At 45.0% G+C, this 12350-nt stretch overlaps 1 protein-coding gene and 1 pseudogene across 1 annotated transcript in view; one reads left to right on the top strand and one right to left on the bottom strand.

Annotated features, from left to right (window-relative positions):
* Positions 1–12350, bottom strand: part of CCDC33 (coiled-coil domain containing 33) — a 1331950-nt gene that overhangs the window by 498305 nt on the left and 821295 nt on the right. The gene's annotated exons all lie outside the window — the stretch shown is intronic.
* Positions 1174–1271, top strand: LOC144826716 (U6 spliceosomal RNA; annotated as a pseudogene).

Genomic DNA, 12350 nt, shown 5'->3' with positions numbered 1-12350 from the left:
TAGGCCACGAGGGGCGGCTTGCTTTTGGATCGCCTGTAAGATAACCCACCATGTTGGCATAGTTGGTATGCTAATAAACCTGCAGCAATTTTCTCCACAAAAACAGTGTCTTGTCTGTTTATTTATTGGGTATGATGATTCTGCATGAGGGGTGATGACTGTTGCCGATATTGGCACTATTATTCTGACAGAAGGTCAGAATCAGATGTCCTCTTGCGTTTACTGAGCCTCACTATAGCATGAATGAAAACGGGGGGCAGAGGGACGTGAACTGTTCGTATTCACGCACAGCTCCTGGCTGCCACTGATCATACGCTACTGAGAGGGCACGAGGCACGTAAGCGCTACTGGGAAAAGGCGAATGACCTAATTTCTTAAGCACACACACAGGAAGCGCAGTTTCATTTTGTTAACACTACTTCAGCCATGACAAATAGGGCCAGCACCAGTGGCGGCTGGTGACATTTAAAAGTGGTAGGGCGTAAAAGTTGATAATGAGTGTTAAGTAGCGAGCGAAACCATGACACACTATTAAACTATTCCGTTAACTAATTGCTTCATATTCTAATAACCAGTTCTGCAGGACTTTGTATATTCTGTGATACACTATTAGAAAGATTTTTCAGACACAGTCACCCAGTTTCTTGAGACACTTAGTTGTACTTGTAACCAGTTCAATTAGAATCTATTAACCAGTTAATTGAGTCACCATTAATCAATTTCTTGAGGCACTATTAAACAGTTTCTAGAGAATCACTATTAAGAAGTAGTAACTATTAACCAGTTCCCTGAGACACTGTGAACTAGATTCAGGAGGTACAATTAACCAGCAAAATGAGACATTAACCAGTTCAGTGAGACACTTTTAACTGCTTTCCTACGAATGTATTAAACATCACCATGACAATTAAACGGAAGTTCATCTCCTCCATAGTAGTTCCTATAGGTCTTGTAGTCACACGTGTTTTGCCAGCTGAGCAGTACGACCAGCCTGGGCAGGGATGTCATTTTAAAAACTTGCATACCTATAGTGCACCTGCGATGCAATTGATGTAAAGCAGGTTTTTTCCTACGTCCACATTTTCTTGTTCTTTAAAGAATCTTAGTTTATTTTGATAGGAAGGTACCACAAGCGTAATACCCACAGTTTTTACTTTGATGTAGACACTCTTAGTAAGGAATTGTTTGTAAATTACTTTATTGGAACCATAGAGATTAGTATGGCCCCTGCGCAAGAATGACACCAAATTCGTGAAGGTTTATCAATATTTATCATCAATTAATTATCACTGTATGACTGAGCTGCATAACCGTCCAATATAATTACGTCCTTCTTTTGACACGAAAAGAGGAGCTATAACTTTCCTTTTAAAATATTTGTTTATGGTATTGTGACACTTCCACAGACGAGATATAACATAAGAATATAACTAGAGTAGTTATTTCATTACTGATACTGAATGCTTTTTTTTAATTGAACAAATAGTTTTGGTCAACAGTGTCACCAAGGGGAAATGTATTTTCATATTCCCATCTGTGTGTTTTTAGGTACTACTATTGACTGACGCAGGATGTTTTCAAAGGCGGGAGGTTGGAGATGTTCTGCTGATCTGCTGATCTGCTGATTGCGCTGCCCTGGGGTGAATGTGTGCCATGTTCAGTGTTTGTGCGCGCCTGGTGTCCACAGAGGCCCACGTGTGATTCCTCCCCATGGTTTTATTATATCGTCACTTTGCAGCTCCTTCTGATAATACAAGTAACAAGAGACAGCTATCGGCTGCCACGCTACAGGAAGGTGCGCAATGTACTCTGAAGAGACAGAGACAGACATGGGGTAAACACCACGAGACACAGGCATAGGATGTGCACTGCCGAAAGTCAAAAACACAGGCTGTGCACGCGGTGCAACAGAGGTTAGAGAGAGAAAAAAAGGCACAACGTGCTGCACGAGTCTTGGCGCAGACTCTATCACTTATCCTGATGCCTGAAAATAGCGGAACTCTCCAATCTAGCCAGGGGGCTCATGTAATAGCAGTTAAACGTGAACACTTTTGGGCCTGTGCTGCATCGAACAAGATGACTTAGGTTACATATGAACACACCGCTATATGTTTTGCAGACACATTTTGATAGAGCTACACAGCGCACACAAACGAAATATGCATTGTGATAGGACCCATAATCTACTGTGTACGGAGACAAACATACATATGTGCATCTAGTGCACACTATTGAATACCATATAAGCAACAAAATAAACGCAATTTGAACGTGATGAGCTGTGTTGCAGCGTATTTTACATCAGAACAGAGTGTGACACTGATCCAAACGTGCTAATAGAAAAACAGTTGCCCACTTCTCACTGTGAGGTCCATTCTGAAATATACATAAGCCAAACTCTCCTTGGGCTATTCGGCTGATTTATACACAAGGCCGGAACAGTCTTTGCAGAAGAGAGGCAAATGGAGCTCTAGCTGGCATTTCCATCTTTTTTTAAAGTTTAATTTACTAACTTTATCGAAAATCACATGGAAAGAGCGAGGATACTTGAAAGAAACAGAGCACATTGGGCTAAAAAAGGGAAGCGCACCAGAGGCGCCTCCAAACCTGGACACTACACAGTCAGTCTGCACACAAACACACACAGCACAAAGCTGAAGGAGGTACCTTCCGGGCACGCGACTGCGAACAGGCTGTTCCCCCGGCCGCCGCGCTCATTAAAGCACCGCAGCATATCCAGGGATCAATTTCACTCGTGCATTTGTAGGGACAGCGGAATCATTGGCTGTAATCAGGTAAATTGGCTGGGCCGGGGGACAGGCAGTGAAATGATCTCGGCGGTGCAGGCTCCGTGTCTGGGAATCCCACCGCCTTGTTAGCAGAGTAATGAGAAATGCTGCTTGAGCCCGCAGAGCTATGCACGGCTACAGCCGGGCAATGGGATCACGCCTGTCTCTTGCTCCCGCAGAGACCTATTCGGCTGTGCTCTTTTGAAGCCCGGACTGTCGCGCGACCAGGAGACCCTTAGGTTAGTCTGTTTCGGCAGTAGTTGCTAAATAAAAGAGAGGTGTTGTGTCTCCATTAATAGTGTGGATGATGTTCATTTAGCTAGAAAATCCAGATTCAACACCCTTCCCTGATGCAACCCCTGACAGCCACAAGACTAGGCCTACACAGTCAGTGGAAAAAGAGAGAGTCTTGTCTGCCTCCATCAGACCTGCATTTCAAAATGCTACACACCACCTATAGCCACCAACTAACTCTGTGCCATGAGCAGGGCTTTTGGCCGCTTGTGGTTTTATGGTGCGGTAACATGTATTAATGCAGCACATTACTGCTTTTATTGACCTCTGATAGACCCAGCTCCTCAATCAAAGCTGCCTTTTTGTTCTCTGCCACTCCATCTCCTAGCCCTGACACTCTTCCACTTATACATTGAGCAAGCTAGGAGAAGTGATTGATCGATTATCTGGATCTTTCAATTAATAAAATATATTGATATCCAGCTATTTATCAAAGTCACCTCAAAGAGGAGACCCCTTCAATGACCCAAGAGCTAGAGAACGCTATCTGTGAATGTCACAATGTCATCTAATAACTACCTCTCTCCTCCAATCAGTTTCATCTTCTCATTCAGAAGTGTTTAGATTCCTTTACTTCTTACACATCTGCCATACTATCATCAAAGATGGAAAGACCCCGGGCTTCCTTCTCGATGATATGTGACATCTTTACAAGCGGAATAGAACATATCCAAAAGAGCACAACTGCAGCTATGAATATTTAAACACCCTAAAAAGGACTGCAAATCTCTTAATGAAGTGCATGCATTGTCAGAAAACAACTACTTACGCCCCCTACTTACTTGCCCCAAATGCCAGTCTATCCCCCAAAGCTGCTCTCCATGCAGTATCATCACTTGTTTCAGGCACTTGCTAATATGTCCTATGCTCACTGAATTGACTCTTGATTATGTACAGATACAAGAAACACAACAGAGAAATTAGGGTCAAAGGGATATTTTACCGGCCAGCCACAGTTCAAATCCCCAATTTTACTTAACCACTTCGGCGCTCATGACGAGCTCAGCTCGTCATGAGTTACGCCGCTCGCACGCTGATGACGAGCTGAGCTCGTCATGTAACGCGGCTTTTTAAAAAACGCAGAGCGCAGCGGGAAAACCACTAGCGCGCATGCGGTTAACAATAACCAAAAGACCTGGGGGTCCAATAGAACACAATAGAGTCAAGAGGCCTTATTTAATCTGGCAGTTATTTGTTAATACTGCTCCTTGCACTGTTCTGGTTTTAGATTAGAGGATGAGGTGATAACTCTAATAAAGTCTATTTTTCTCCTCATGACTCTATTTTACTATCACACACTTTTGCTTTTGTTTTGCACTGCTTTTTTCCATGTGATCACAGATGAAAATACTGCATTGTCTCGTTTGCTTCTCTCTGGGGTCCTGCAGTAGATTCCATTGAGCATATTCCTATGTTGGATGGTTCGCTCCATGATCAGGAGACATATCATCCATTATGCTGGATAACCAGATGATAAGGTTGATCACTCTGACAATTATTGGGAATCCAAGCTTGAGGTGTTGCTCAATGATCTTTGGTCCTATCTCTACTCCTGTATTCTTCACTTTTCTTAACTCTGTCTACAGCACTTGGCGGCTTGTGTTCTATTGGACCCCCAGTTCTTTTGAGTACAGATACAGACTGATTGCTTGGTTTAACAAGCATTGCAAAGCCAATCGGTTTTGCTCATGCAGGAGCTATTGGCTTAGCCAGTATATTTTATTCATGTGTGGTTACTGTTCAGCATAGTTAAAAGTTAGTGGGATAAAGGAGAGTGGCATGTAGTAGAGTGTTGTAAAGTGGAGTAGAGTGGGGTGTTATGGAGTGGCGTAGAGAGGTGTGGAGTTGAGTAGCATGGAATGGGCTGCAGCGTAGTGGCATGGAATGGTGTAGAGTGTTGTGGAGTGTCTTTGAGGGAGTAGAATGTCGTAGATTGGAAGGGCATAGAGTGGAGTAGAGTTGAGTGTTGTAGAGTGGAGTGGCATAGAGCATCGTGGAGAGGTGTGGTGTAAAGCCGGAGTGGCATTCAGGGTGTCACCTAGAGTGGAGTAGAGTGTTGTACAGTGGCGTAGAGTAGAGCAGATTGTCATAGAGTGGAGTGGTATAGAGTTGAGTATTGTAGGAGAGTGAAATGTCAGCGTGGAGTAAAGTGGTGAAGAGATGAGTGGTGTAGAGAGAGTAGAGTGTTAGAGTGGAGAGGAATAACGAACAATAGAGTGGAGTAGTGTGTCATAGAATAGAGTGGGGTGGAGTAAAGTGGTATGGTGTGGCATAGAGGGAGTTGCATAGAGTGTTGTAAAGTGGCATAGAGATAAGAAGATTGTTGTAAAGTTGAGTGGCATAGAGTGGAGTGAGGTGTCAGAGTGAAATATAGTTTAATGATGTAAACTTCATAGAGTGGAGTATCGTAGAATGGAGTGTTGTAAAGTGGATGAGAGTGGTCTAGAGTTAAGTGGCATAATGTACAGTGGTGTAGAGTAGATTGGCGTAGAGTGCAGTGGCGTAAAGCACATTGGTTTTGAGAAAATTGGTGTGGAGTGCATTAGCGTAGAGTGCAGTGGTGTAGAGTAGATTTTAGTGGGGTGCAGTGCAATGGTGTAGAGTGCAACAGCGTTGAATAGATCTCTGATTGGAGTGAAGTGGCACAGAGTGGAGTGGTGCAAGGTAGAGTGGAGTGGTGCAGGGTAAAGAGCAGAGATGTAGAGGGGCGTAGAGTGCAGTTGCATAGAGTGGTTTAGAGCGCAGTGGTACAGAATAGATTAGAGTGATGAGGAGTGATTCAGAGTGTGGGGGTGTAGATTGCAGTAGAGTGGTGCAGAGTAGAGTGGTGCAGAGTAGATTGATGCAAAGAGCAGTGGCGTAGAATACAGTAGTGCAGAGTAGAATAGAATGGCATAGAGTGCAGAGACATAAGTGTAGAGTGGCGTAGCATACAGTGGCATGGATTGCAGTGGCGCAGAGTAGAGTGGTGTAGAGAGCCGTGGCACAGAGTACAGTGGTGGTGAGTGAAAGAAAGTGGCATAAAGTGCAGTGACTTAGAGTGCCATGGTGTAGCATGGAGTGGTGTAGCGTGCAGTGGCATAGAATTCAGTGGTGTAGAGTGTTGCTGAGTCGAGCATACTGCGTAGAGTGCAATGGTTCAGTGTAGTTGGCGTAGTGTGCATTGGTTTCGAGTAAAGTGGTGCTGAGTGCATTGGTATGAAGTGGTGAAGAGTGCAGTGGTGTAGAGTACAGTGGTGCAGAGTAGAGTGGCGTAGGGTGGCATGGTGTAGAGTGCAGTGGTATGGAATAGTGCAGAGTAGAGTGGCGTAGAGAGCAGTGGCATACATTACAGTGGCGTAGATTGTTTAAGATTAGAGCGGAGTGGTAGAGGGTAGAGTGGAGTGATGCAAGGTAGAATGCAGTGCATAGAGTAGTGACATAGAGTGCAGTAGCGTAGAGTTGTGCTGAGTAGAGTGGCATAGAGTTCAGCGAGGTAGAGTGGAGTGACACAGAGTGGAGTAGAGGAGTGCAGAGTGCAGTGGCATAGAGGAGATTGTTTCAGAGTAGAGTGAAGTGGCATACAGTGGAGTGGTGTGGGGTAGAGTGGAGTGGGGCAGGGTAGAGTGCAGTGGTAAACAGTAGTGGTGTAGAGTGCATTGGTGTAGATGAGAATGGAGTGGTGGAGTGGTGCAGAGTAGAGTAAACTGGCCTAGACTGGAGTGGTATAGAGTGCAGTGGCAAAGAGTGTAGTGGTGCATAGTAGAGTGGGGTAGAGTGCACTGGCATGAGTAGGCAGAGTAGAGAGGAGTAGAGTGGAGTGACATAGAGTGCAGTGTCACAGAATGCAGTGGTTGACAGGAGTTTAGAGTGGAGTAGAGTGTAGTGGCATAGAGTGCATTGGCGTAGAGTGCAGTACAATGGCATAGAGTAGCATGGTGCAGAGGGGAGTGCAGTGGCATAGAGTGCAGTGGTGCAGAGAAGAATGGCATAGCGTTCATTGGCATAGAATGTAGTGTTGCAGAGTAGAATGGCATAGAGTAAAGTGGCATAGAGTAAAGTGAGATAGAGTGAAGTGGCATAGAGGGAACTGGCGTAGAGTGGGGGCGTGCAGAATAGAGAGCAGTTGCATAGAGTACAGTGGTGCAGAGAAGAGTGGTGTAGAGTTCAGTGGCAGAGAGTGCAGTGTTGTAGATTAGAGTGTTGTATATTAGATTGGAGTACAGTGCATTGGTGTAGTGTGCAGTCGAATAGAGAGTGCACAGTGACATGATGTAAAGTGCAATGGTGTAGAGTAGAGTGGCGTAGAGTGCAGTGGTGCAGAGAGGATTAGCGTAGAGTACAGTGGTGTATAGTGTATTGGTTTTGAGTTAAGTGGTATATAGTGCACTTGCGTGGATTGCAGTGGCGTAGAAAGGAGTGGTCTGGCGTGGCGCAGGGTAAATTGCAGTGGAGTAGATTAGGGTAGAGTACAGTGGTGTAGAATGTATTGGTTTTGAGTAAAGTGGTGTAGAGTGCACTGGTGTAGTTTGCGGTGGCATAGTATAATGTGGCATGGAGTGGCACAGGGTAGATTGCAGTGGAGTAAAAGGGAATGGTGCAGAGTGGAATAGAGGGGTGTGGAGCGCAGTGGTATAGAAAAGATTGTTTCAGCCTTGTAGAGTGCAGTGGTGCAAAACCGATGAGTGCTTAGAGTGGATTGGGGTAGAGTGAAGTAATACAGAGTAGAGTGGCATATAGAGTAGTGGCGCACAGTGCATTGGCATAGAGTGACGTAGAGTGTCGTAAAGTGGTGTAGAGCAGAGTGCAGTGGCACAGAGTGCTATGGTGAAGAGTAGAGTGGCATAGAGTTCAGTGGCATAGAGAGCAGTGTTGCAAAGTTGCGCAGAGTGGATTGGTGCGGAGTATAGTGGGGTGGTGTAGGGTAGAGTGCACCGGGATAGAGTGGAGTTATCCAGAGTGTAGTGACGTAGAGTGGTGTACAGTGCAATGGCGACGGGTGCAGTGGTGCATAGTAGAGTAGTGTGGGGTAGTGTGCTTTCTCATAGAGTAGAGTGGTGTAAAGTAGAGAGACGTAGAGTGAAGTGGCATACATTGGAGTGGTGCAGAGTAGAGGGCAGTGACACAGTTTGGAGTGGTGTAATGTGGAGTAGTGTAGGGTAGACAGCAGTGATATGGAGTGGTGTAGAGTGAATTGGGGTAAAGTGTAGTATGCATGGTGCGGTAGGGCACTGCCATTACAGACAACCCATCTTCAATTGAAATAACCATTACACTTGCACAGATATACAGTTTTCTGTACAACACCAAAACAATAATGTGTGGAAATGTCATTTCTTTTGATTGTATTCAAATATTTGGTTTCACCACACTTCAGAATTACCGACAAATTTGTTACAATGCTGCTTTTCTATTTCTGACATACTCTGAAATATCTGCACAGTTCATTTACAGCCATTTAAATGTAGTTGTGTGCTAGAAAGTTTTTATAAAAACATAGTACAGCCTTCCTCAAGCACACCCCAGTAGCCAGCACGATTGTCACATAAACCCTCTCACTCTGAAGTCAGAGAAAGTAAAGTAAACACCAAGCTCCCTGGAAGACAGAGGCTAACATTTTTTACCTCTGTCTTTGAATGCACAGCAAATAGGACAAGATAAGAACACGTTTTAAAGGTCGGTTTAACCCTTTCTATGCTGATGACGGAACCGCTCCGTCATCAGCTGCGGTGGCGCTGTGCTGATGACGGATCGGTTCCGTCATGGCACGGCCGCGGCGCCTGCGCGGCGCGGATTCCGCGCCTGCGCTGGGCGTTCTAATGAGCGGGCTGGGCCATGACGAACCCGCTCCGTCATCAGCACAGCCCAACCGCGGCTGGTGACAGAGCGGTTCCGTCACCAGCATGCGGCCGCTGCGCGTCCGCCCCGCCCCCTTAGCACTGCAGCGGAATAGCCGCCGCAGCGATGCGGTTAAAGAAATCCAAAACTGGTGGAAGAATACAGTGAATAGAGTGTGTGCAAAGTAAGGGACTGCTCAAGCTAGGCAGCTTGAAACAAATAGAGCCAGCAAACACAAAGCAAGCAAATGTGAATTACAAACTATAAAAAAAATAAAAACTGATGGGTGAAATACATGTTTTTCCAAATGTTCCGAAGATGTTGTTAGCAAACCATACAGCTTCAATGTCTGGTAGGCGTTGACCTAAAAAGCATTCATCTAATACTGCAAATATCCAGCCTGGAAACTTGCTATCTCTTCTTAGAAAGCCACTACCAGAAAAGACTGGTTACGCATGGAAACACTCATTCCAGAAACCAAATAAACGTATTCTAATTTTTATCAGGGTTTACCCTTAAGTTATGAAACTCCCTTCCGCAGAATTACGACAGATGCCAAGTTTACCAACTTCACAGACTTTGTAACTTTATACTTACCGAATGTTTTCACTGATAAGCCAATAACACATTTTAAGCATCGCATATTTGAAAATTTATCAATATTAATTTATTTTAGAGTTTTATATTTCTCAAATTAGACCTGCTCTGTATCAGAGCACTTAACATGGAAATAGTTACAATAACATTTAGTTTCTTTACATTATGCTTTACGAGCTCTGTTCCACGCTGCAGGTTACACCCAGAAAACGTAATTTCTCTGAGACAGAGCATCAGTTCACAAGGTGGCCATTCTAAATAATCAATCTTTTTGTGGTATACCATGTGGAGGAACCACATTGTCGGGAAGTGTAAGGGTAATACTCAGAAGCGTAACGAAACTTGAGGGTGCCCCCCTGCAAAGCACATGCAGGGGGCACCCATGCTACAGACCTACTCCAAAGCTCTCAGGCCAGGGGCCTGCTTGTGCAGGAGAGGGCCCTCGGAGCTCAGGCCCCCCCACACCGCAGGGGATTTTGTTACGCCACTGGTGATTTGGCAGGTCCAAAATTATAGGATCCGAGAACGCTGATGTATAGTCAGCCACATTTTTAGGCAGGAACATGGTGCCGCCTTCAGCCCTGCCTAGTCTCGCCTACTGCCCACATTGTTGATAATTAGTCACATTAGTCTGTCGTCCAGTTGCTTCATGTCCCCCATCTCAGCAGTTTGATGCCATCTAGTGCACATGAATACCAAGTTATCTAGATAATTATCAGTTTTGTGGACTAGAAAAAATTTGTGGGGTCGATTGGGGAGAGGATTTAGCCTTACGGCTAGAGCGGTTGACCTCGAAGCTGGAGAACCGAGTTTGTGTCTCGGCAATGACCCTCGTCATCCTGTGATCCTGGGCAAATCACTTAATCTCTGTGCCTAACAAAAATGAATGTGTCCATCTGTAACAAACTGGTGCTCATGTAAAGCGCCCTGATACCTGATATCTTCGGGTCTAGTTTGCGCTATATAAAACAAACAAAACAAATGTTAGACCATATCAAAGGTTGCTGAGAGATCGAACAGCAGCAGCAGCTAGGTAGGGAGCCCAGGCCCCCTTAAGTAAGGAACAGGAATCTGAATCAGGAATAAGACCTAAAATTAAAAGTATTAGTGGAGAAACAGCAGTATACTAGCTATCTGCCAAATGAAATGTGTTCATAAGCTGAGCAGCTCTGCCTTTCCACCCCGAGGGAACTAGGGAGGGCCATCAGATCAGCATTCAAGACAAGCTCCAGGCTGCAGCAGTCTAAAGCATCTGCTGAGTGGATGCTGACATCATCCCATGTACTGGAAGTTAGCAGGCAGGAGACAGCAGGGAATGCAGCTCCCACGCAGGACACAGCCTCATGAAAACAACAATGACGTGACTCCCCACCAAGGAGCTCCAAGTTTGCGGTAAATGCTAACCATAGGCTACTTTCACCGTGCCGTGCCACATTTATAATCTTCTCTGGAGGAGAGGACCTCAGCCTGTTGTAATCCCTTCAATCATTTATAACATTATTAATACTACCGTAGACGCACCTCTACGGACACATCACATCAAGCGGGGTCTCATTAAAACTTAGATTAATTAAATTTGGGGATCCCAGGGGCCAGAATCTGGGATTCTGGTCGGCATCGCCATACAAAATCCAGGTGTTAACATTTTTAGTTCCCAAATGGGAAATAACTGTGCATGGACGCCCATTCACCAAAATGCCAGATGTAGCAGAAGTGACATCCTGTACTATTTGATTCTCAGAGACATCGAAGGAAGTGAGGTTACTTGACCAGAAAGACACCTCATGACAGTAGACTCTGATGTTGAGATGTGACATGAAGTGACATCACTCTGTTTTGAAACACAGAACATTACAGGAGGTGACATCATGGATCAAATACTTTGTCAAATTAAAGTAAAACACTTTGAAATTTCATTGGAACACCTGCAAACATCTCAAAATATCCTCCATTGAGTATAATTACCCAAATCTTATTACATTGGTGTCAAATAACGCCAGAATAGGTGTCTGCAAAAACCAGGTAAGTAGCTTAGTCACTAAGATCGGGGGTTGGGGTAGGAGGTGAGACTCAAATTTCCCAACAAAAAAGGAGCGTGTCACAGGTGAATGTTTGAGGTGTCTAAGGTTCAGCGTGGAATGTTCCCATGAGGATCAGGGTCAGTACTGAATTGCATTAGGGCTGACTAATAGTTTGGCAGACAGGTACTCTGCGACAGAGTTGACAGAGTACCCTGTCCACCAAACTCAATGTCCGCCCACCCGCCTGATTTTGAGTTGGCGGACCACAGGTTTTAGAATGACATTCTAAAATTTACTTTACCAGCACATAACTTCCACTGATGGAGTAGGAGCCATTGAAAGTAAGTCATCCAACCTACTGCTCTGTTAAGAGCAGACAGTCAGATGGCTTTTTTTCACTGTCCTTCACTGCCAGGTATAAATAGGGGGTAAAGGACAGTAAAAAAAGAAAAAATACCTCCACATTATGGGAGAAAATTGGTGTGGGGGTCATTAGTTTTTTTATTTTTCCAAAACAAACTCCTGCTTTAGGCCAGCTGTCATGTTTGATGAAGATGCCTGTTACACTTTTCCTACATATTTAGTTTTTGGGGGGGAGTTTTATATAGCGCAAAATCAACCCAAGGTTGCACTTTACATGAGCACCACTTGCGTTACAGATGGACACATTAATTTTGTTAGGCACAGGGAGATTGAGGGCTTAATTACACTGTTGGCAGTGCGGGGGCAGGTGGACCGCCACCACCGCGCCCCTGCACCGCTAACCGTCACTACTGCCCGCCCACGAGATGACAAGTTATCTTGTGATCTGATGGGCAAGCAGCATGGCGGT

The sequence above is a fragment of the Lissotriton helveticus genome, chromosome 3_2 (assembly GCF_964261635.1).
Source record: "Lissotriton helveticus chromosome 3_2, aLisHel1.1, whole genome shotgun sequence".
Taxonomy (NCBI): Eukaryota; Metazoa; Chordata; class Amphibia; order Caudata; family Salamandridae; genus Lissotriton; species Lissotriton helveticus.
The sequence above is the reverse complement of the archived record's forward strand: the minus strand, read 5'-3'. Positions and strand labels throughout refer to the sequence as shown.